Source organism: Seriola aureovittata, chromosome 20, assembly GCF_021018895.1.
Source record: "Seriola aureovittata isolate HTS-2021-v1 ecotype China chromosome 20, ASM2101889v1, whole genome shotgun sequence".
Taxonomy (NCBI): Eukaryota; Metazoa; Chordata; class Actinopteri; order Carangiformes; family Carangidae; genus Seriola; species Seriola aureovittata.
In genome coordinates this window covers 13,013,108-13,036,579 of record NC_079383.1, presented here as the reverse complement: position 1 = coordinate 13,036,579, position 23,472 = coordinate 13,013,108, and the positions used below count along the sequence as shown (strand labels likewise).

Genomic DNA, 23,472 nt, shown 5'->3' with positions numbered 1-23,472 from the left:
AGGATAAAAACATGAAATGAAAACATTAGCAAATATCAAAAAAGGTTGTCACTTTCAAATATATAAGTTGTATATCTACAATATCTAAGGCTTTTTTTCCCCCACTTCTGGCATTCTGGTAAATATGTCCACACTGGATTAAACTGGTCCCTTCATATCGCTAAATTGCTAGACACTAGAAAAATAGTCCATCAAAAAACATCAAATAACCAACACGAACAAACCCTGAACTGAGCTCCGTCAGGTTCTCATCTAAAAATGTGGAACCAGTAGCGTTTGCAGCCTGTTTGCAAATGTCTGAGTATTGTGGAATGTCTTTTGTTTTGATCTGATTTTATGTGGAGTTCTTTTTGTTTGTCGTTGTTTTCTTCCTATGGACCACCCCACGAGCAATGTCCTTAATAAATGAATGAAAAACAACTGTATGGGTGTCACACTGTCGCAGCGCTTATGGCAAAATAACACCCAGCTTTCCTTTGTCAAAACGAGAAATATACCAAGAGAACAAAAGACCACGCTGTCCACAAACGTCTCAGTTATTACTTTGAAAAGAAATGAAACCCCGATTCAACACGAGACATTTCTGAAATTAAGCAATAACAAGTCTCGGGCTTCGAATACAACGACAAGTAATATTATTTGACATAACTTCTAGGAAAGGCTGGAGGTGTAGAAGGCTGTAATACTCACACAGGACAGAGGGAGGTAGCCTGTTGTTCTCGCGGAGCGGCCACTCACTGAATGAAATCTGTTAGATGTGGATGGCTGCTGGTGCTTGTGGGCAAGTGATGCCTTAAATGACTGTCGGATATTGTGAAATTCGGAGTCCAGCGCATCGAGAAAGTGAAAAAAAAACTGGAAATGTGTCCAATTTTGAATACGTCAACTCACGAGATTAGAAAAAAAAATTAAAACGTGAAAAAGTGATGATTAGTCGATTTAATTTAGTAGAAAAATATATTCGTTAACGATATTACCGATAAAAACCCAAATATCCATAACTCAATGTAGAACTACGATACTTGTTCTGAAATGTAAAAACAATCAACATTCACATCTTTTGGTCTTATTTGTCGTTACTTTTCACGAGACACACAACTATACGACAAGTTTTGTTTACAACATTCAAGCTACGAGGTAAAACCCAATTAGGAGAAGGCAACTTGAACGCAGCAAATCGTGGGGGTGAATTGTTTTTCTCATCAGCCACATTGGGACTTGTAGTTTCTTTCGTGAGCCAAACGTGCGTTCACGTTCCTGTTTAATTATATGGAAAACGGAGTTTGAGTTACAACGATTCTATGAGACTTGAGCCACACTGAACGCTTCTGCAAACGTTACTGCGTTAATATCTTCATTCAGCTCATTTCAATTACGATGACTGTAGGACTTCATATACCAACATGCTCAACAGCCCATATGTTGGCTTGTTTAGACCGCTACGTCATCTAGACAGCTGGGACCGTTGCTGACCCAGCAGTGATTGACTGGTCACAGGCTCATATAGACAATGGGCTCTGTGCCCGGCAGTCCTCTGACGCAATAAATCGTAAAAAAAAAAAAAAAAAATGTAATGGAGTCAGTTTATTTCTTTAGAGAATACTAGTCTACCTCTCAGTATATAACCTCCTAAGACCCGAACTCTTGCATGGCGTGCATTTTTAATTTCTCTTTGCTATTTAGGCTGATTGGGACCTGAGAAAAATGATGTCCACATATGAGGACATTAGTTTTAAATTTCGATTACTGAGTGGCAGTATAATATCCTCATATGTGGTCACCAGGCCCTTGTTGAGAAAAAGTTAATATTGTGGTCTAGAGAACCCAAAATGTGAGGTCCACATATGTGGACGCCAGGTCCTAGGAGGATAATGAAAAGTGCTTCAATTGAAACAGCACACTGAAGGTGGCAAAACCAAATTATGTCACCTCCCCCACCTGTGATGGAGAAATAGTTAAATGCAGTTTTTAACATTCTAATGACATATATTCATGTTATAGGATACAATCAACACGATTGTAAATTATATGTAGACTAATCTTATAAGGAGGAAAAATATCAATTTAATGATCAGCATTGTGCTTGATATTGATTCTTTTTTTTCTAATGATCATTGGAACACCTCTGAGTACATTTATAGGGTAAAAAGAATTCTGTAAAATGTAAATGAAAAAGTATTAATTTCATATTTGTCATTTGCACGTCTCAATAAACATTTTATTTTTTAGGTGGTAAAATTCTACCGAATTAAGACTTCAAAGAAAATATCTGTGCTGACAGAAAATAAAATATATCTTTTTTTAGAGAGAGGGTTGACTCCCAGTGCTTGTCAAAGGGATGGATGACTTTCCCCAAGGTCATTAATTCATTTCCTGGTCTAGGGAGGCCGATGATCAATCCTGCTCCTGCTCCTCCTCCTCTCATTCTGATCCTCTTTGGTTCCTCCTCGGAGGAATAGCATTTGACAGACGCTTAAATGTCAAATGTCTGCTTCACCAACCCAAATGGGTATGTGCATGAGCATACTATTTTTGTGATGTATTCAAACACTCAAACCAAACTTTTTTTTATCCTAAAGTGACACACAAGATTATCCTTTTTCCCACAGTGTACAGGCTTATGCAGGCTACTGTCTCCTTGGTGTCTAAGAGACAATGACTGTCTCTCAACAGTCAACCAACAGGGATCAATGACAGGCCTCATGGTCCATCGTAAAGGTCTCCGTCTCTTCTGTTCAAGGATTTTTCATCTCTGTCTCCGGCTATCAGCACTGCAGGCTGATCAATATCACAAACCACCATGAATGCATAATGGCATAAAGGGATATGTGGAATTACTTAACAGACAACTGCACTGAATCATTGCAGTAAGTTGTTGTATTTCTGCAGGTATAGCTAAAGTAGGGAGTCTGTCACAGACGTGAAACTCTTTTTGAGTAGTTCTTTATTTTGTGCAAGTTGTTCCCGTTGGTGAAAATAGTTTGAAATGCTTAGAGTTTAGGTGTTTAGGCATGGTGCATTTGCAATTCAAGGACCCCATTAAATACTTCACAATGTGTATAAAGATGTTTTTATTTTTTATTTTCTTTCTTTCAAAGAGCCAATTCCAAGTCAGAAAAACCACAAAGATCAAAGATCTGAGAATTTTGTGTCACTGGTAAGAGCATGTGATTCCAGTCAGTCATAAAGCATCACTGAGTGATAAGGGTTGAAACAACACACAGACTTCAGTTTTCCCTGGAGATGTCTCATTTTTGTTCAAACCCAAAGTTACATCAGAATAATTTGTAACTCAAATAGATTTTCTACAAGTAGTGAGTTTGAAAATCAAATCAAATCAAACCACAATATGCAGGCGCCTTGAAATTGCCCCCTATTCATTAGTTGACCTGTGAGGCAACAAGTGCTTCAGTAGGTGACATTATGTGTAGAAATATAGATTCTTTAGTATGGATTTCCTTTGAACAATTGCAAACTCAATTTGCACACATAATCCATATTATATCTTAGTGACTGTTGCTGGGAAGGTCTGGTTTTCGCACCCGATCAGGGTCACCATATGGAAAGTGGTGTTGATAGAGATTCAGTGACTTCCTCAAGGACACTACAGTAAGACAGATTCCTGAGCCCGGCTTTTCAAATTAAAGGACAAACCCCACACTTCACCACTAATGCTCCAACATATCGCTGTTGCTCTAATCGTTTGTAATCAAGTAGAAGGAGTTGAAGAAGTTTAAGCTGAATAAGCATATGAATGAGCAAAGCACTGTATATATATTCCTTTCCCACAGCAGATTTTATCATTTTTTTTTTGCCAGCCAAATGTCACGGATTTGGAGAAGATAGGGAAGTTATACTGTTAGCCCACAGACATTTAGTTAGCCCATGACCTTTCTTAAAACAGAGAGAGAGAGAGAACGTGGAGACTTCACGGATGACAGGAACAGCCTTTTCCAAAGGTTAATATGTTCATGCCTTCTCAGAAATAGTTTCCGCGGAGTTCTGTCCAGTTCGGCATCAGAGGAATTTGTCCTGAATGCACTATCAGAAGAACAAAACATGTCTGTATATCGTACAGAAAAACAAACAGAAAAAACTTCCCATGTGAACGAGTGAATCGGGACAATAGATGCTGAACAAGCAGGCCTGCATTTTTAAAGGGGGGACTGCTACAAAGCTTTCCTTCATATCTAAATGTTCCCACACTCATTGCCAGTTGTTATTGTTATTGTTATATTGCATTTCTCATATACCAAGCAATAAAACACACAACAGCTTGTTAGAACCACTGTAAAACAGTTTATTACTCATAAGGGGTCAGAAATCAAACGTACTTAAAATATCAATATTGTATGGCAATATTCCAACGGGTGTTACGCAGAAACTGGTCATTCCCTGTTGAACTGGCAGTGCAGCCAGTGATAACTCATTATAGTGATAAAATCCTCCACTGTGACCATTTAAATATGCTCTAATGAAGTGTTACAGAGAGAAAATTCAATCAAAGAGTAAACTCAAACTAAGGGCAGAGTAGGAGGCCGTGGATGTAATGCTCTTTGTAATATTTATGACGTGACGGAGCCGTGTGGTGAACTGAACTCTGATTCCACAAAGAGAGAGAGAAATACAACACCACCCTCTACTGCACAGACTCATACGGTGGAGCCAGGACCTGCAGTGTGGTTGTATTTTTTACTCATGACCAACAGATGGTGCTTTATCCTCAAGAGTCAAGAGCTTGTTGGGGCTCATCACGTGCAGGTCGCAAGATTGCTGAATTAAAAAAACAAATTTTGCAGGTTACATCAAAGATTACAGTGTTCATTATATGATTCCAAGCAAAGACAAAATCTACCTTACTTTATTTTACTTTTTACTTTGTCTCTTTTTTTTTTTTTTTTTTAATGGGTCACTGATTTTAGATGTGAAGATTTAGTTTAATTATCATGTAACTCAGCCCATGGAAACTGTTGCGTAATGTCTTCCATGGCTCTGCAGCTCACCAGGTTTTCACAGATTGGGTTTAAGACTTTTATTTATATATTTTTTTTAACAGAAACCTACTGTTACAAGCTGCTGCGAGAAAGGAGTTGGATTGATGTGAGTGCACTGTAACAAAAGATGCTTTCTCTGTCTCTGCTGCATTCATTTTGACCATTCTTTTCAAAATATGTCTCACACGTACCTGAGTTTTGTGAAAGTGCAATAATGTAGCGCTCCTTTAAATTCATTGGCTTTTATTTTTAGTAGAAAAAGCGTTCGGACTGCTTTGACACATTTAAAAAAAAAAAAATTATTTAATGAATTTATAAAAGCTTGACCCTTGAAACTGGCTATACTCTGAGATATTTTTTCCATTATGGGACTTTATATTATTCAACAGTGGGTGATACTCGGTGTTTGGCATTTAATACAGACTCAGTCTTTACAATGTCTGGTCAAATTGCTTGTTACAAAGATATGCTGTTTGTGAGATCCCCTCCTGTCAGATGATGAGTGATGACATCATCATCATCATCATCATCATCATCATCATCTGCAGTCTGGTCCGACACCTCCCATGGCCTTGGGTCGCCCCCCCCCCCCCCCCCCCCCCCCCCCGCTCCATCCCACACTCTTCCTGTTAACCATCCCAACTTTATTGACATTACAGGAATCACTAATGAAACACCGTCTGTTTCTCAGCTCTCTGCATCTGTCTGTGGAGCTGTTAAAGGGGAATCACGCGCAAACATTTATGCATGTTCATAAATATACTATACACTCCCATCCCCCACAGTTCACATCCACACACAGCAGCCTTTTTTCCTGTATGTAGCCTTGGCTATCACGTCCAGCGAGTGAGATACGGGAACATGCAATAACGCCAGACATTGAGGTGTGTGCATCTGTAACTGGAAGTCGGGGGGGTGCTGAATTTCCAGGACCTCTGAGAAAATGTGACACCCGCCTCATGAAAAAACAAAACAAAAAACAAGACAAGGAATCCTAACTCTTCAGTGGGCTCTTTATCCTAAGACCCTGTTGACTCGTTGCTGTTTTGTTGCATCACTGAAAAGACAAAAAGGAAAGAATCCAGTTGTCTCCGACTGTTGCGCGGCTTCATCAGCTAATGGCTTTACAACAGCACTCAAAGATATAGGAGGACTCTATGCTTGAACTATAACTCTCTGTCGTACTGTTTTACCACATTCTGCTTCCAGGAAAGGCATTCTTTTAAATTAGCCGTCCTCTTTTTGCTGCTTTCTAAGGTCAGTATTCTTCTGTTGTGGACTGGTTTGTAGTCAGGACTACTCCCCAAATTAGTTTAGTTTTACCCATTCGGAGGGGCTTGCAACTGGAAACTTTGCAACCCAGAGAGCGACTAATGCATATGAATAAGGAAAGCAGATCAGGACAGAAGGGTGGTGTAGTAATTGTGTTAAAAAAAGTGCAAGGGCTCCAAAATAAACACCCCTAGTATAAGCCTGCAGAGGCCCCCTTACTGTGCAGAGCAATCCCAGCAGATTGGGCCCCATGCTTATGCAAAAGTCCTCACCCCTCCTCTCCTCTAGACCCATCACCCTCAACCACAAGCTTGATTAGTAGGCCAGGTCACCCTCTACACAGGTCCCTCCATGACAAAGGCTGGCTGAATGTCCCTTTCCTAATAAATCATGAGGACATTAACAAATATGTGCCTTGCTAAGAAAAGAGCACAGCAGCTTCTTTCCCTGTAGGGATCTTTAACACTGATAACACATGGCTTTGATTAACAAGAACAACCTGAGATTTCTTCCCTGCTGAGGGGAGCATTAAAAAACATTTGACAGATTTCTTTTTCATTAGATCTGATTATGAAGTTCTGCTGATGCTGCTAATCTTTATACCAAGAAAATCTTAAATAGTCATTGAAAGTTAAAAGTGGTACGGATTTAATTTCAGTTTCGAGTATATTAAACATACTGGCAGTCAGTTGCGCATAAATCTCACTTTAATTCAATACATGTAATTAAACTAAATGTAAATGGATGACTGGTGTGCATGTGAGTGGATATGTTATTGCGTTACTATTTATAAGCTGCTTTGCTGTCAATTTTGCACTGAACAGCAATGGAAGCTCATCACAATACACAACTTATCATACAATAATCAATAATCAGAGATACTTTCAAGAACCAAATCACCATTTCAATAACGATTATAAATCTACTGTTCTCATAAAAAACACAATGTTGTAATAATTAATGCACCAGACACATCGACCACACGTGGCGGTGAACTTTTAACGTGGCGAAATTTGAATTAAAGCGATGCAGAGCATGCAAGCAAATAATCTCAACACGTGCTGTTTAACAGCACCTGATGGGTGAATGTGGGGGAGCGGGCTGCTGCTGTGAGTTGGAAAAAGCAGTTCAGCTATACTCAGCATGCCTGTCCTTCCAGAAGCTCAGGAGAGACCCTCCGTTTACTGTAAACAGGGGGCTGTTTCAAGCCCACCTCAATTCCCCTAACACATATGGAAATGGGCCATACCTTCAGGGCTTTGTCCTCCTCCAAGAACATCCACACAGCTCTCACAATGTTAAAGGAGGGACTGCCAAACATTTCATATTCATGGGACACAATTACCTCCATATGAATGGAATAATTGCTCTTTAGAGGCTTAAGCTACTAAGTGAAGTATGTGTGCATTTTTCAAGCCCTTGGGCTAAGGTGATCACCATCAGCCACCTGAGCAGAGGGTCTGCTCTATCATCTGTTAGAGGGAAGGAAGGTTTGACTGCTGTGCCAGCAGCTGTATATGTGATTGCTGTACCTGCGCATATAGCTGCTCTGATTGGTTATCTGATTGCTTATCAGCTGAAAAGAAATGCTAAACTGTAAACGGATCATTTCTTCTGTTTGTTTTTATTTTGAAAAGGAAGCAAAGTTGTCAAAGATAGCAGTGCGAAAATTGGATTTTCTCTTACTGACTGATAATGAACAAGCCACAGATACTTTTTGTTTTGTTTCTTTTTGAGAATTAAAATATGTTTGTTGGTTCGGTACATTGTTGATTTTTTTTTAACATAACAGCATCAGATGATGACAAGTGCCCCTCACATCTGAAACTAAATGTAGTTTTTTAGGGACAACTAATGAAAAAATATGTGTTACTCATTGAAAATCAATCAGTTGTGGTGACTGTCAACTCCTTTTCCTCTGAACAGGTTGAGTCCTATAAATCTAAAGGGAAATCCTTTCCTATTGTTGCCACACCACCCTGACACACATCAGCTCCCCTGCTCTTCAGAAGCCAGAGGTACTTGAGCGTGTGCCTTCTTAACCCCTGAAGAGGATCCTTCTGCCCGGCTCATCCCACTAATTACCTTCTAGCCATACTGTAAATGGGCCACTCCTGATAATCAGCCTAAGCTGGAAGGAAGGCTGCATAGAGGAGCAGACAGAGGGAGGCATGGGAAGGATAGGGGTTGAAAGGAATAGAGGCATTTCAATGAAACTGATTAACTGAGGCCAAAAGCCTTAGTTTGACATCTAAGTTTTGATGACATCATCAGTGATGCATACGGCGACTTAAGATCAATCCCCAACTGAGCAGCTGATTAACTTCTAATCTTCAAGGTGTTTTTTTGCTCGAAGAATTGGGAGACTCTGTGCAGAAACCACTTTTACGTGCCCGCCAAAGTTCTCTCCGAAGAGACACGGTTTGAACTCCAGAGACTCTTGCGCTAATGATGTAAAGTGGAAGCAGCTTAACAGAAGTTGAGAGTGCGTGGCGCTGCGGTTCGCCAAATCTTAATATGGAACACATGCGTGGGTTTACGTGTGTGCTGTGAAATGTAAGAAAAAGCATTCGAAGAGACATGGAGGATAAACACAAACAGGCCTTTCCTCATTGTGGCGTTGTTTTTTTTTTTTTTTAAGGTGATTTGTTTTAGATTTTCTGCTTAGTGAACTGATGAAAGTTTCTTGTTTTAATATATTACAGCTATGCATTCTGAATAATAATAATAATAGCAATAATAATACAACTGTAAATGAGTTTTTTTGGGATAACTGAAGTGAATATGTCTGATAGATACATCCCATAGAGCTCTGTTGTGATACAAAAATACTAAAACTCCTGATTCCTGCTGCTGTAAATGATGCAGCAAATCAGCAGCTGGAAAATAGACCCCAACAAATACAAACTTTGCTCCTCTTTGTGCGATGTTTGCTGAGCAATGATGACAAAAAATAAAGGAAACACAAAAGCTGCAGGTCTCTCTTCCCTTGTTCTTCATCCCTCTTCTGGACCCTCCGAGTGGCCCCCCACACACACTCTTACAGTAATCAGGTTCTTGAGACACAGCTGCTAATAGAGCAATGCCTTCTGCCCCCGATCCACACGTCAGCACACACACACACACACACACACACACACACACACACACACTCACACAATGCGGCGGTGTTTGCACTGTAATTACTGCAACACTGTCTTTGTCTGGACTATAATCCGAGGGATCCATTGTTGGTCATACGTGCCTGCTCCTTCATTATTACCGATACTCATCCTCCTCCTTGCCCCCCCCCCCCAAACCACCACCCCAACCCCACGAAAAGACTGTCTCTCTTTCACCCCCTCTGCCCCACACACAACAGAAGTGTGCTTACGCCTCAAAGGGACTAAAGAAGGGGCACAATTAGCCCCCTGACAGTAAGCTCCGGCGTGGGCCAGGAAGCATGCCACACAAAGGGACAAACTTTTATATGACACTTTAATGCAAACACTGGAGTGTGCTGCCTCGTGCCTCAGTGTTTAGAGCCTGGCAATTAGAGCCTGGCCGCTCTCATCACAGGCCTTTGTGGCCGAGAAACAAGCGGTCATTCATTTCATTTATTAGTTACCCATTAATTGGGGAGGCACAGTGTTGCCAATGAGGGAGATGGTGTTACACGGGGTGGATGAAAAAAAAAGAAATAATCAGTGGGTCGAGCCTTTAATTGAATCCCACCTAGTCATTCAGAGATTGCTCTGTCAATGATTATATGGGGATCAATACAGCGAGGGGCAACTGCGACTGAGATGGGACGAGCACCCGGTGATTTTTGACTGTAAACTGCTTTCAAGGGGAAAATCTTTGAGAGCACTCACGGCTCTGCCAGAAATATAAAGTGAGAGAGGAGTTTCGGTTTGCAAACTCCCACCCCTTGCTGCAAAAACCTCTTACACAATCTTGCACGCACAAAAAAAATCTTGTTCTGATCTTGTTTGTGCTGCTAATCTGTGTCGGATCACTTCAACAGGTCTCCGCTGCTGCTCTGCATCTGCACTGCAAGACCCACATTAATGATCGGCCGGCTTGAATAAACCCTCTGTGGTTGTTCTCTATCGATCAGGTGATCTGACTATCAGATAAGCTAACAGATCTATGAAGGACTCGTGCTGTAATTGAGTTGCTCCCAGGGAGTGTGTGTATGTGTGTGTGTGTGTGTATGTGCCTGTGTTCCTGTTTAAACACATGTTTAGGATTATCAGCACCCTTTAGGCACATAGTGTTGCCTTTTTTTTTTAATATGTGTGTTTCACATTGGTGACCCAAATGGGAGAAGTGCTCCCTGTTCTAATTATGAGTTGTAAAGCAGGTTGTGATTGTGGTTGTTGGTTTGAGTCCCAGAGGGGGATCAGTATTCAGTCTGTCCACTGCACTGTGTGATTAGAAGGACTGGAGAGGGGAGGAGGGTAAAGTTTAGATTTAGATGTTGGACAAATTAATGCAAAGACATCAGCAAATAAATCCCTTTATATGTGTGGGATTCTGTCATTTCCTTTTATTGGACTGGAGTTCATGCATCTTGTTCTGCATCTGTTAAACAATCTGTTAAACATGTTAGTAAAAGTTTCAAATTAAAAGTATTTTACTGAGTTGCATAAAACAAAAGCCATTTTGTGATAATGTCACAATAAAAGACACAGTGGGATATACCATTCCTTGGAAATGCAAGAGAAACTATACAAAGAAGACACAGATTCTTGACTAACATAGCCAGGATAAAAAAAAAAAAAAAAAAAGCCAAAACAAGAAAATGGTGTAAAGTTGAAAGTATATTACTGATATATAAATACAAATTATGTCGAGGTTTGCAGTCACAATTTTGAATGAAACACGCTGACATGAACACCATTAGTGTGTATAGACTTCAGAAGGGTTCCTAAATAAGTTAAACAAGTAGTAATAGTGTCATAAACTCTATTTATGTGTGTGTGTGTGTGTGTGTGTGTGTGTGTGTGTGTGTGTGGGGGTATGTGTGTTTCTGTATTCCCACTTGTGTGTGTGCGAGTGTGTGTGCATGGGACGTTTCCTCTGTGGCCCTTCCATGCTTCCGTGGCCACCTGTGATGCTAATGTTACCTGTCAGCTCCCTCTCCACAGAGGCCATACCAGTGGCATACACTGACTAACTAACACACACACACACACACACACACACACACACACACACACACATACACCACAATCAGCTCTCTGCTCAGAGCGATCCAGCAGGCGATGGGTTACAAGACAACAACAGTCACAATTAATGGACATTCAGTCTGGGAGTTGCCTTCATTAAGTGTGTGTGTGTTTTTTTTTCCACAGGAGTTGAAGGGACAGTGTAATGGTCAGGTTTAAGGCTAATAGGGCACAGGGGGATATGAGCACCTGAGTGAAACACATGGACTGCAGCAGGGATAACACACAAAAGAGAATAAAGAGGCATTATAGTGACTGTTACAGAAGCAGAAGCCTTTTTATGTTGATAAGGTAAAGGAGCAGGAGACATCGACAAAAAAGGAAACTGAAGCATCACTCCACAGAGTTTCTCACTTTCCTTTAGAAGTATCCAACAATGAAGATATTTCTGGGTTTTATCTACTCAGGCTTTTTCATTTCTTCAGTAGAAAGTAGTGCCAAATAAAACATTTCACAGATCCAGACTGAATGGGATATTATTCTTGGAACGGGATGCTACTGTTGAATTTATAAAAATAGTCTAATCACAACAAAGGATATTCACCTCCCATTGGGACGGTAGCAAATATCTCAGTGACATGGGAAAATGGGAAATTACTGTATTTTTTTTTCCTTTGATTTGGTGAACTGGCCCTTTAAACTTCAGTAAGGAGAAAAGCACCGACTGAGACAAATCTGAAACTTTCATCGAAGAATTTCTGCATTATTTTAATTTGCACAGGTAAAGAGAAATGTATCCTGTCACTCGTTCAAGTAATTAAAGGATTAGTTCACTTTTTTTTTTTAAAAGTCTGTCTTAAAACAATACACATATACCCAAATGTACATTAAATAGTTTTTAGTCTCCTTTCCATACTGGCTGTGAAATGATCTCTGATTTTGATGTTAATAGTTTATGGACAAAACACACACACACCTCATTCTGTTGAAAAATGAATGGGAAAAATCTAACATGAGGCTTCAGCAGCCCAACTTAGCAAAGTAAAGCCGACATGTTTCAGAGATAGTATTCTTAATATCAAATTAGGTGTATTTGTGCTAAAAAAAAAAGACTGTGACTGATTTTTGCACTTTTTTTTCCCCCATCATTTGCGATATTGGAATCACATTAAGAACGGATCTCTTAATAACCAGTATGAAATGAGGAACAATCACAATGAATAACTATAACTGTACATTCAGTATGGGTGTGTGAGACAGATGTGAAAAAATGTGAACCTGTCCTCTAAAACACCCTCCAAAGCAGGATGCCTATCATGAGTGACCCTGACCTTTACAGGGCAGCTCCGCTTTGCATAACTCACACACATTTATTCTCGTGGCAACAACAAGAATCCACATCTCAGCCTCTCAATCAGGGCCTGTAGGCACATTAGAGTTTCCCCAGCCTTTCTCCTCCTCCTCCTCTGCTCCAGACAGGACGGATGGCTTTTGTTTGAAGAGGAGCGTCATCACTCACAGCTGCTGCTGTAAATCTGACCAGCTTCGGCCATCCACCAAGTAAACCAAAATGAGCTCATCCTTTTGGCCCCACGTGCTCACAGCTCTGTTACAGCGGTGAAACATTGAGGATAATCATGATGATGATGATGATGATGATGCTGCTTATTGGTGATTTCCTCTCCTGTGTGTGTCATCAAAGGGGGAGGAGGGGGGGGTTGTTGTTCTTTGTCCCTTTGCCTGCTCAAGGCGGGGATGAATTGTCTGTCCTCAGGTCACTGTTTGGATCACCTGGCTGATTGTATTTCAGCTGTTGATTAACTAAGGCGAGATTTATGTGAGAGCCATATACGGCAAAAAAAAAAAGAAAAAGAAGAAAGAGTGATGACTCCGACCGTGTCGTTCCTCGGCCACTGTCCATATAAACTGCTGCTTTATAAATGGAGCACTGAAGTTCTCTATCTCTTTCCCAGGCAGACTCTATAGACCCCTGCTCCTCTCCTCGCTCCTCATCTCCATGTTCCCTCTTCCCTTAATTACTGTGTTCATGCTTGACGGGCACTGATGACTTGATTAAGCCTGCTGCGTGCAGTTCCAGTCTCTACCCTGCTGATGAATGAGTCTAAAGCTTATTAACTTACTCATTGTGATCAATAAGGTGCTGGGCCTGAACACTGCAAGGACAGAGAGAGGAAACTGCTGTGCTGCTGCCCTCCACGCTGGCAGCTGGGATGAAATCAACACACATGATTAGCGTGTGTAACCAATCCTGCTGCTGTGTGGAGAGAGGAGCACAGGTAGATTGATTTTCTGGACGACTCTCACTTGCAGAGCCCCCCCCCCCCCCGATTGCACCTTTTGCGAACTTATTAAATTCCTTCGGTTGGAAAATATGTGAACTTTTTGAATGGAAGCTCCCCAAATATTGAGCAAGAGAAAGCTTTACTTGCACACAGATTTTATATTTTTAACCCTACATTAATCCTTGAGTTAATGTAATAAACATATTTTGTTTTGAAATACTAAAAACTTTTTATTTTGGCCAACAGGATTCACACACTACACAAACTGAACCGCCAACTGGTTTCAAAGCTGAAAACCATGTCATTTAGCAATACTCAAACCACTCTTTATATCACCCACAGAGAATACCACATACATTAGCCAATCTCCCACGATTCATTTGTACTCAGGAGGCCTTCTCACAGCATCCAGGGGGGGAGCGGTTGAACAAGGGGCACATCTAAACCCTGTTCCCCTGAGGACGCCTCTCAGCTCCAGCAGGGCCTTTAGAAAGAAGAGGCTCATCATTGAAGCTAATGTGGCCTCCAATGGAAGCAGCCAGCATGTGTGTAGCCTATACAGTTGTGTGAAGAGATATTGTTTGAAGGTGACATCTTAACTGCTAATCCTTGGAATAGGAGATTATGAGTGAGAAATGAGCCATGTGTCTGTGTCTGCAGCCTGGTGCCACAGAAACAAAAAAAAATCCCCAAAAAAACCACACTTTCCTCTCTTCACATTCGGATATTGATCATTTTTTCTGCTGCCAATTGAGTCATTTTAGGTAAGAGGTGCCGGTATTGATGTATTGTGGTCAGTGATACAGACAGCAAGCACACACACGCACACACACACACACACACACACACACACACACACACAAACACAGACACACACAAGAGGGCTGAAAGGTGTTTGATTCATTTTTCATGTTGGGAAAACAGATGCTTCCTGTTGCAGAGAAGATGCAGATCACACGATACCTCCCCACACACCCTCATGTCTGAGAACTATCTCTGGTTTTGTCGGGGTCCTTAATGAACAGGACTTTGTAATGTAAGCCTTTAACTGTTAGCAGGCCCCCGGCTAGGCTAAACAAGAGTCGGTGCAGGATAGCCTGTACTGACCTCCGTCTCCCCTTTGCGGGCTGCTGCTGCTGTGTTTGCAGCATGTGTGAGAGTGTGAGCAGGGAAGGTCTTCTGGGAAGAGCCCTTTAAGATGATGTGTGCACCATTACTGTGACTGCAGGTCGTCTCCATTTCAGAGACATTGATCTGCTGCTGGAGCGTGCAGAGCAGTGTGGCAGCAGAGCAGAGCTGGAGACCGAGAGAAGGACCAGAGGTGGATGTAAAAATTTTGTCCGGAGAGTTAAAAAATCTTAAATTGTCAGCTGTTGTCAGCTTTTCTCCTAGAAAGTCAGAGGAAATCAACTTTCAGCTCAACTTTGTGTTTTTTTCTCTCTTTTTTTTTTTTATATTTAAGAATATTTTATGGGGAAACTAATTCTGTCATTTGCTGATGTCATAAGCATCATTATAACTTGTTCAGATCTCAATGTTAACACCACATACAGTAGCAAAACACAAACATTTGGTGGAAATTTACAGTTATTTTATTGCAGGAATTCATTGTTGTTGTACTTGCAGTGATGAAAAATGTCAAAATGTTGCTTTATATTGTTATGAAGTTAGTCTTTGTGATGTAGATGTTCAGAGAAACTCTTGGCTTCTTAGACAAAGGATAAACACTGGAAATTAGTTGGAGTAATTGGCGAAAAGAGGGTTTTGCTGCTTTTAGAATGGATATTTAAAAGAATTATGTGTTTACAGAATAATGTGTTTTTAAAAAAAAAATCAATAAACAAGCTAAGGAGGAGTTTTATACCCGGAATCTAGACAGTCATCAGGCACCATATCCCCACTAGAAAATAAATCCTGAAGTGAAGAAAATTCTTGCAGAGCTCTGCAGTTTTCTTCTGATGAATGTACATTATCAGAGATATAGACTGACTCCACTGTATCCTGACTCGGAGCCATCCTCTGTGACTTCTATTACCTCAGTCAATAAGAGCATTGTCAATAATGTAGTCTGGGATGTATAGTTTGTATTAAGTAAGGCTTTGTGTTTTTATAGTGCATAAAACACTCTTGTCTATTTTACCAAACAGTATTTATGGAGTTGCATTATGTCATAATTGAAATGGATAATGCTAATGCTTTGATAACGATTGACTACAAAAAGCAGCTATGATTGCCACCACTAATTAATTGGTCTGGTGTTACCAGATGAATCAATGACCATCAGAAGATTGTCTGTGGCCGAGATGAATCTCATGTGTTGGAGATTGTTAAAAAAGCATAAACAGATCAATGGAGCTCCACTTTATAGGCTTGGATATGGCTTAGATATCTGTCCTGCTTGATGCTGGATTGTGTGTGTGGGGCCGATGGTCCGCCTGGTAACCAGAGCCGTAACACAAGCCCATTTAGCATATGGCCTTTTTTTTTTTTTTTTTACCACGGAGAGGTAAACACAGTGGGGAGGCCAGGAGAGTAGTAAAACACACTGCTCAGGCCAGATCTCCCTGTGGACCCACACAGGGTGGACACACACAGAGGACACAGTGTAGAGTCCCAATGACAAGCTGAGGTCATTCTGCTCGACACAGGAAGCTTGAACATTTCTTTGTGTCTTTCCTTTAATGCTGTTTCTTTTGTCTGACTTGTGTGCTGTCTGTGGTTTGTTAAAAAAGGTAAATTTTGCACCTGAACTCACCTTCTATCATCAATCGTCCTTTCCTCCCACCCTGTTTGACCACATTTTTGGGTGGTGGTGGTGGTGGGGGTCACAGGGCATTTAAAGCTGTCACAACACTAAAGGATGTTGATATCAACTGTCAAACCTTCAACCCTAATGGGGCTTTTTTTTTTTAAAGTGACAATCTTAACAGATCAATGCAGCCCCTATTGGAATCAGATTACAAAGACTGTCAATGGCCACACGTGAAGGAGAGGAGAAACAAGAAGGGGAACAACATGAAACTGGAAGCATATGACAAAGTCAGACTGAACTGCCCCCAAAGACGTGTGCATACCAACACAACCACGATGCCGGCTGCTGAGATAGTGGATGTCTTTTTGGTAACAGGTCTGCAGCCATCCTTTGACTGGCTCAGGAAAACTTATCAGTAGTGAGGCTTCTCCGACAAACTGCTGAACGGGCGCAAAAAGACCGGCGGTGGCGGGCGGGGTGTTAAGAAGTTAGATGCCGGGAAGCAGCACTAAGGTGGCGCTAGGCTAGAGAGAAGCCATAAAGGCCTGTTAGGGTACATTAGGTGGAGGAGAGGGTCATAAGGCTTCATGAATGTTTCAGCAGGACGAGGGGCATTTGTCTTCCAGCTCTACTGTCAAAAAGCCATCATGACTCAGAGTTGGGGGTGGGGTGGTGGTGGTGGTGGTGGTGGTGGTGGTGGGGGTGGGGGGGTGGTGGCTGCAGCTCCAGGCCCAAGACACTATGAGGCATTTTTTCCTGTGGCAGAGCACGCATACACAATCACAGACATGGACCACGGCGCGCACACAGCATGACACACCTCACAGAAGTATACACACACACACACAGACGCACACAAATACACACACACTCTTAGCTGTGGTAGTGCACTCAGTGCCCACTTCATCCTTCACAGTTTTCATCTCCATCACTGTCAAACACACTCGCTGTTGAATCACTGCCTCTTGTCTGTTGGACGAGCAGCTTTAAGACCTCTCAGCTTCACGCTCGCTAATGTTTGGCACCATCGCAGACCATCAGGTGCTTAAACAGTCATTCAAGCCTTGAGGAGGGCTAGTGGCTAAACATCCACAGCCCGGGGGCCTGTCAGGGTCTTCTCCCCTTTGACCCTGCAGACCATTGGGAGCTGCCTGGAGTCACGTTCAATTGTTCCTTGAGCAATAGAAGTGTAGCTGTGATAGCAACATTAACTATATAACCTGCTTGGTGAATTGATGTTCTAAAAGGCAGGGGAAGGAAAGACTAAACCCTGGAAGAGGAGGATATTGAACCAACAAGCCACGATTTCAGGTTCGCACGGGCTACAGCTTTAAAAGTACCACCCAATTTTCATCCTTTACTGCCCCACCCACACACAAAATTCCTTCAGCGGTGGTGTTGTTTCGCCGAATCAGACTACAAGGTAAAAGGGCGGCAGCATTACAGTGATTAGAGAGGGCAAGGTGGGGCGCAGGAGGTGATGAGAGGAGGAGGGAACTAACTAGCTGATAAAGCAGTTGTCCTCCCTTGTCTCTGTGCTGTTAGCTCTGTTAAATGTGACTGACAGTTATTGACGAGTATTGTAGCTTACCTGCCCCCCCTCTGTCCATCACGGCGTGTGTGTGTGTGTGCGTACATGAACAGCTATGTGCAGATTTTTGCGCCTCGAGCTCCTTTGCATGCATGCTATACAACCTGCCTGTGCATGTGAGAGTGCGTGGACATGTGTGTGAGGGCTCGGTTTGCGGGGTACACCCGCCGTGTGGCTCACTCTCACGGGTGACCAATCAATCATCAGCACGTCCTGTGTGGCTGGTGACTGTGCATTCTCCATGATGAGGAGATGAAGGGAGCGAGGTAGGCGAGGAAGTGCTCATTAGCTAATCCACTTCAAGAGGTTTCAAATCTAACCACTTCCATCACTCTCTTCATAACACGCTTAAAAGCATATAGTATATTGGCTAAGATTCTTTCTGACTGGTTTTTGTCTTTTGTACGGTCTTAAACAAACTCTGTACCCTCACCCCCCCAATCCCCCCACCCCTCTCTGACAGTAACAGGGAGAAGGCAAACATCTCTAGCTGACAGGATAGTGAAGGGTCGATGACTGCCATACATGAGCGCTGCCCTCTAAGTGTTCATCTAAATGGACAGCTTAGTTAGGATTAGTTGGACTAACAGCAAACATCTTAAGAGGCAGGGAGGTCATCTTGTCTGTGCATGGATGCGCATGTGGCCGCAGTACAGTGTCCATATGTTTTTAAATCCTTCCCCTCGGGGACAACACATGCAGTCCTGTTTTTTGTTGCCAGTAGAAAGTACACATTCTCTGGCTTTTTTTAACATTTAAATCCCCCTGCTGCCCCTGTCTCTGAAAACCCCAGAATTCTATGAAATCTCAATTGCAGCTGCTCGCAGAAAAAATTGTATAGGAGAAATGGAAGTGAGATGTCTCAGTGTAGAGATTTCGGTGGATTCATGCAGCAGGCAGCACCGGTACGCGTCTTTCTTTTGGTCAATAGTGTCACAGCGGCATGTGGTCCCGCTGTCCTAAAGTATCAGTTTAAGACGTCCCCGGGCCTTTCAACACCACTACCCCACCGAGTGAAACATTCGCCTGAGAATAGACCCAGGCACAACAGGGGCAGGCAAACAACACGAGGCAACTGTCACATGGGAATTACATGCTCACGGTCTATCACTTTCTGCATTTGTTTTTTTTTTTTGTTGTTGTTGTTGGAAAGAGGGAACCAAGCCATTATTTCATCCAATTTATGATACGCACACAAACACGTGGCCGGAGAGGGAGAAAAGAAATGATGCAGACACAGACGTGTGTGAGAGAGTGTGTATGTGTTGGGAGGGTGGTGGTGGGTGGGGGGATGAGTACTGTAACAGTAGCTCCTCTCCTCGCTACCCTATTGCTAGCTTCATCACCCACAGGAATAACAGTTGGGTTCATACAATGGCCTTGCGCATAAAGACACACAAATAGCACACTGAGAACTATTGTAAAGCGCGACACATGGGGAGAAGAACCCTATAACACTTTCTAACATCCCGAATGACAATGCCGCATGTCAGCCGACAAGCATTTTTACTCCTTTCAGCATAGTTGCATATGAATTGGCCTAAAAGAAGAGTCCTGCGGTCCATCAGGGGTTACATAGTTCAAACAGGAGCAAGGAAATAATGTGTTATAATTCTCTTACAAGCACAGGTAGATAGATAGATAGATAGATAGATAGATAGATAGATAGATAGATAGATAGATAGATAGATAGATAGATAGATAGATAGATAGATAGATAGATAGATAGATAGATAGATAGATAGATAGATAAGACTTACAGTAGATTTTGTGATGGGTTGCTTTAGGAGTTGATGGGAGTTATGAAAGAGTGTGTGAGTGTGAGTGTGTGTGTGTGTGTGTGTGTGTGTGTTGGGGGGCAGTAGGCCAAAATATGCTGCCCCATGGGACCACAGTGGAACCTCACACCAGCCCCCACAGAAAAGGATAAGGCCATCTGCCCTCCTCATGCATCAATCCCACCTAGAACACACACACACACAACCACACACACACACACAACCACACATACACACACAAACACTGAGTGCTGGGCGGCAATATGGAGAGGCTTTGCAGACAGTGTTTGATCTGCCTTTCATCCAGTCAGTAGCATGCAGGCTGCTGAGCCTCTCTCTGTGTCTCCTGCTGCACTGTCCAGCGTCCCGGTGGAAATCACCGGGCGATAATAACAGCTCCAACCTGAGGCATGAATGGCAGGACACAAGCTGATCCAACTCAAGTCCTGACAGAGGGAACAGGAAGGGGGGCACAGTTCAGAGGACCCACTGGAATTAAATCACTTAACTCCAATGTTTTTTTTAAAGACAGAGGTCACACCGATATCATGCTATTATGACTGAAGCAAAGAAAAACAAAAAATCTAAAATAAAGATGCAACAAAGCAGAGCCAGATGAAAAATATTGATAATCAGTATCAGAAAAAAAGTCTGCATCTTTTGTCAGAAAACTTATACCTAATAAAACTGCACATGAAATCTGAAATAAAATCTAAAGGAAACAAGATGAGGAAATTTTATTTTTACAGGAAGTTAAATACAATTAGACATAAAATGCTAGACTGGAAATAGAGTTACAGTGCAGTAATTAGTTAGTTGAGTACTTTTATAGTACAGTACAGAAATGAATCAGTCAAAGGCAGAAAAGTGTGTGATAGCAGAGTTTTGGCTAACCTCGGGGTGCATTTAAGATCATATGTAGTTACTATTATAACAAGAAAATGGTGGAGAAAACAACATCCTACTTATGCAAAAGGATGGTCTTGCATAGGGAAGGTATCAGGTAAAAGGTAAAAGCTTTCATCACTACTGGGCCCAGGAAAGACTTTCAAAGCCCATTTAAAATGAATAAACTGCATAGTACTCAATTATGTTGTTTTTTTCTAAATTAAAGACACTAAAAGCTGCTTCTTTGGATGGTTTCTGGTAGAACAAGAAAACAAATGAGAGACACTCAGGACACAAGTCAACTAAACCAGAATGACCCACAAAGATTATACTGTATGTGTTTTAGGGTATGGGCAGGAAATGGCAATCAGGCTGAATGCAGAAGAAGGGAAGATGACTGCATAATGAAAACAACATAAAAGCAAAAAGTAAGCAGTACGTTTCAGAAATCTCCTTCATCTTCATAATCACTGAGTTTTCTTTTGGTTTGAGGCAGACAGTGGCACAGATTGACAAAGAGCTGGTGTGGTTATACTTTATGAGCCCACTCAGATGAGAGTCTGAGGCCGGACTTAAACAGGAGCTGGCCTCAACATCAGCCAGACTACAACACACACACACACACACACACACACACACAGACACACATACACTCACACACACTACACTGACAGCTATTAGGCAATCAATAGAAGCTAATACATCAGAGCATTTGACCACTCAGCTCCACTAGCTTAGCAGACTGAGAAAAAGAGAAGAGAAGAGAAGAGAGGTGAAGCATTTTTCAAACATGAAACTCACAGCTGGCCTCAGATGTCGGAATTACCTTGCAATAGCAATCTCCTCTTTATATCAATAAACATTATAAATTAACCACAGCACTAAATTCAGATATGTGCCCATTTATGAGATGGATTTGAGTGTTCATCGTGCATTGTTTTGGAGAGAGTTATGGCCCTTTGCTTCAACCTCGGAAGGAATTAACCCCAGAAAACCTAGGCCGTAAAAGTCCACCACTCGTAGCATTAATATCACATTAATACAGAGATTAATCTGATGGATGGTCCTCCAGAGGCGCTGTTAACTTGCCGGGATGTTAAGTGTGAAATCAATCCGTATAAACAACCTAGATACAAATCCTTCCATGCTGGAGGGTCGAGTCCTAAATAAGCCAATCAGAGAGGTGCTAGTAAAACCAGTCTTCTAGCAAGGCTCGCTAACAATCTCAGTATTTCAGCTCTGGCAGCTCATTCTCCTTTTTCTCCTTCTGTCTTTCTTTTTGTCTTTGTCTCTTGTCCCATCCTTCTCTCCTCCACCCCTCTGCTCCTGGAGAACCACAAAGGGGAGTATCCTCCCTTTTCACAGCAGGCCACTTCATGGAGGCTCGGGGGTTGTATACGTGGGAGGGGCAGGTCCACTGAAGGTTGATCTACACTTGTTCAAGCATCCATATTTTGGCTATTTAAAGGGAGAGGGAGGCTGTTAAACATTCAGTGAGGAGGTGACCCCTGACCCTGAAGTCTGCTGTCCATCCGTTATAGAAAATAAACACAGAGGCTGGACAGAGTGCTACTGACTTTACTGCCTTTCTCCCTGCACACAGCCAATAAAGAAAAGCCATAGTCTCAGCTTCAGCTCTTTATCACTAGGCTCTGATGGCAAAACAAGATGTCAAATGTACAGTACGTGCAGGCTGAACAATCAGTTTTTATCTTTTATTCATTATTTTCAAAAATTACATTTTCAATCACCTTTTCGCTTTATTTCCCTTCTCCCACTGTTTGAATGGGTGTTGTAGCACTAAACACGGTTGGAGCGTTGCTATGTCAGACTACATGTTGTCATTGTGAAGTATGTTGACCCAGAGGTTAAAGGTGACATAACAGAGCATCAAAACAAAGGCTGGATACTGTGTCATCTGTCAGACCCCATGCTGCTGCCACCACCGTGGTATCAATTGAAACTTTCCTTAAATTAACCCAGACACATTGACACATACACAACCTGATCTATCCATCCATCTATCTATCTATCTATCCATCCATCTATCTATCCATCCATCTATCTATCTATCTATCTATCTATCCATCCATCTATCTATCCACCCATCTATCTATCTATCTATCTATCTATCTATCTATCTATCTATCTATCTATCTATCTATCTATCTATCTATCTATCTATCTATCTATCTATCTATCTGATCTCAGGAGAACATGGGGGCCAGTTGGTGACAGTGTGAGGGCAGATGTCCGTCACGGCGATCTCCTTTGTGCTTGGAGCAATAGACCACCTTACTGCTGCAAGCTATTGTCATTCATTTGGTCCAGTGGGGTTTGTTCATTTTTACTATGAGCATGCAGCCTCCAATTCATCACATGGCTAATACACAGCAGACAGTGGAGACATATGCACTGACTGATGCACCGACTGATGCGCTGAGTGGACTGGTGCACAGGTGGAATATGGACCACAGCCCATGCCAACGACACACACAAACATGCACACACACCATGATGTAAGTGTCCAAATGTACCATATATTAACATTGATACCATCCATGGGGTATAATTAGAATAATTTAACAACTTTGTATTCTCTTTACAATGTCGACATTAAAAACCTAACCAAACCTAACCTCAACAAACGTTTGCACTGTATTATTATTTAGTATCATGGTCACCAATTTATTCGTTCTCAATTGTGATTTTAAAGGTAAAACTGCTCAATTCAGACAAGC

The 23,472-nt window shown here is 41.9% G+C and overlaps 1 protein-coding gene across 1 annotated transcript in view; it reads right to left on the bottom strand.

Moving 5' to 3' along the window:
• LOC130160990 (solute carrier organic anion transporter family member 5A1) overlaps nt 1-766 on the bottom strand; it is a 43,837-nt gene extending 43,071 nt beyond the window's left edge. The window contains exon 1 of the mRNA XM_056363856.1: nt 691-766. The gene's annotated coding sequence lies outside the window, so the exon portion shown is untranslated. The remainder of the gene's footprint in view (nt 1-690) is intronic.
• Between the last annotated feature and the right edge of the window lie 22,706 nt (nt 767-23,472).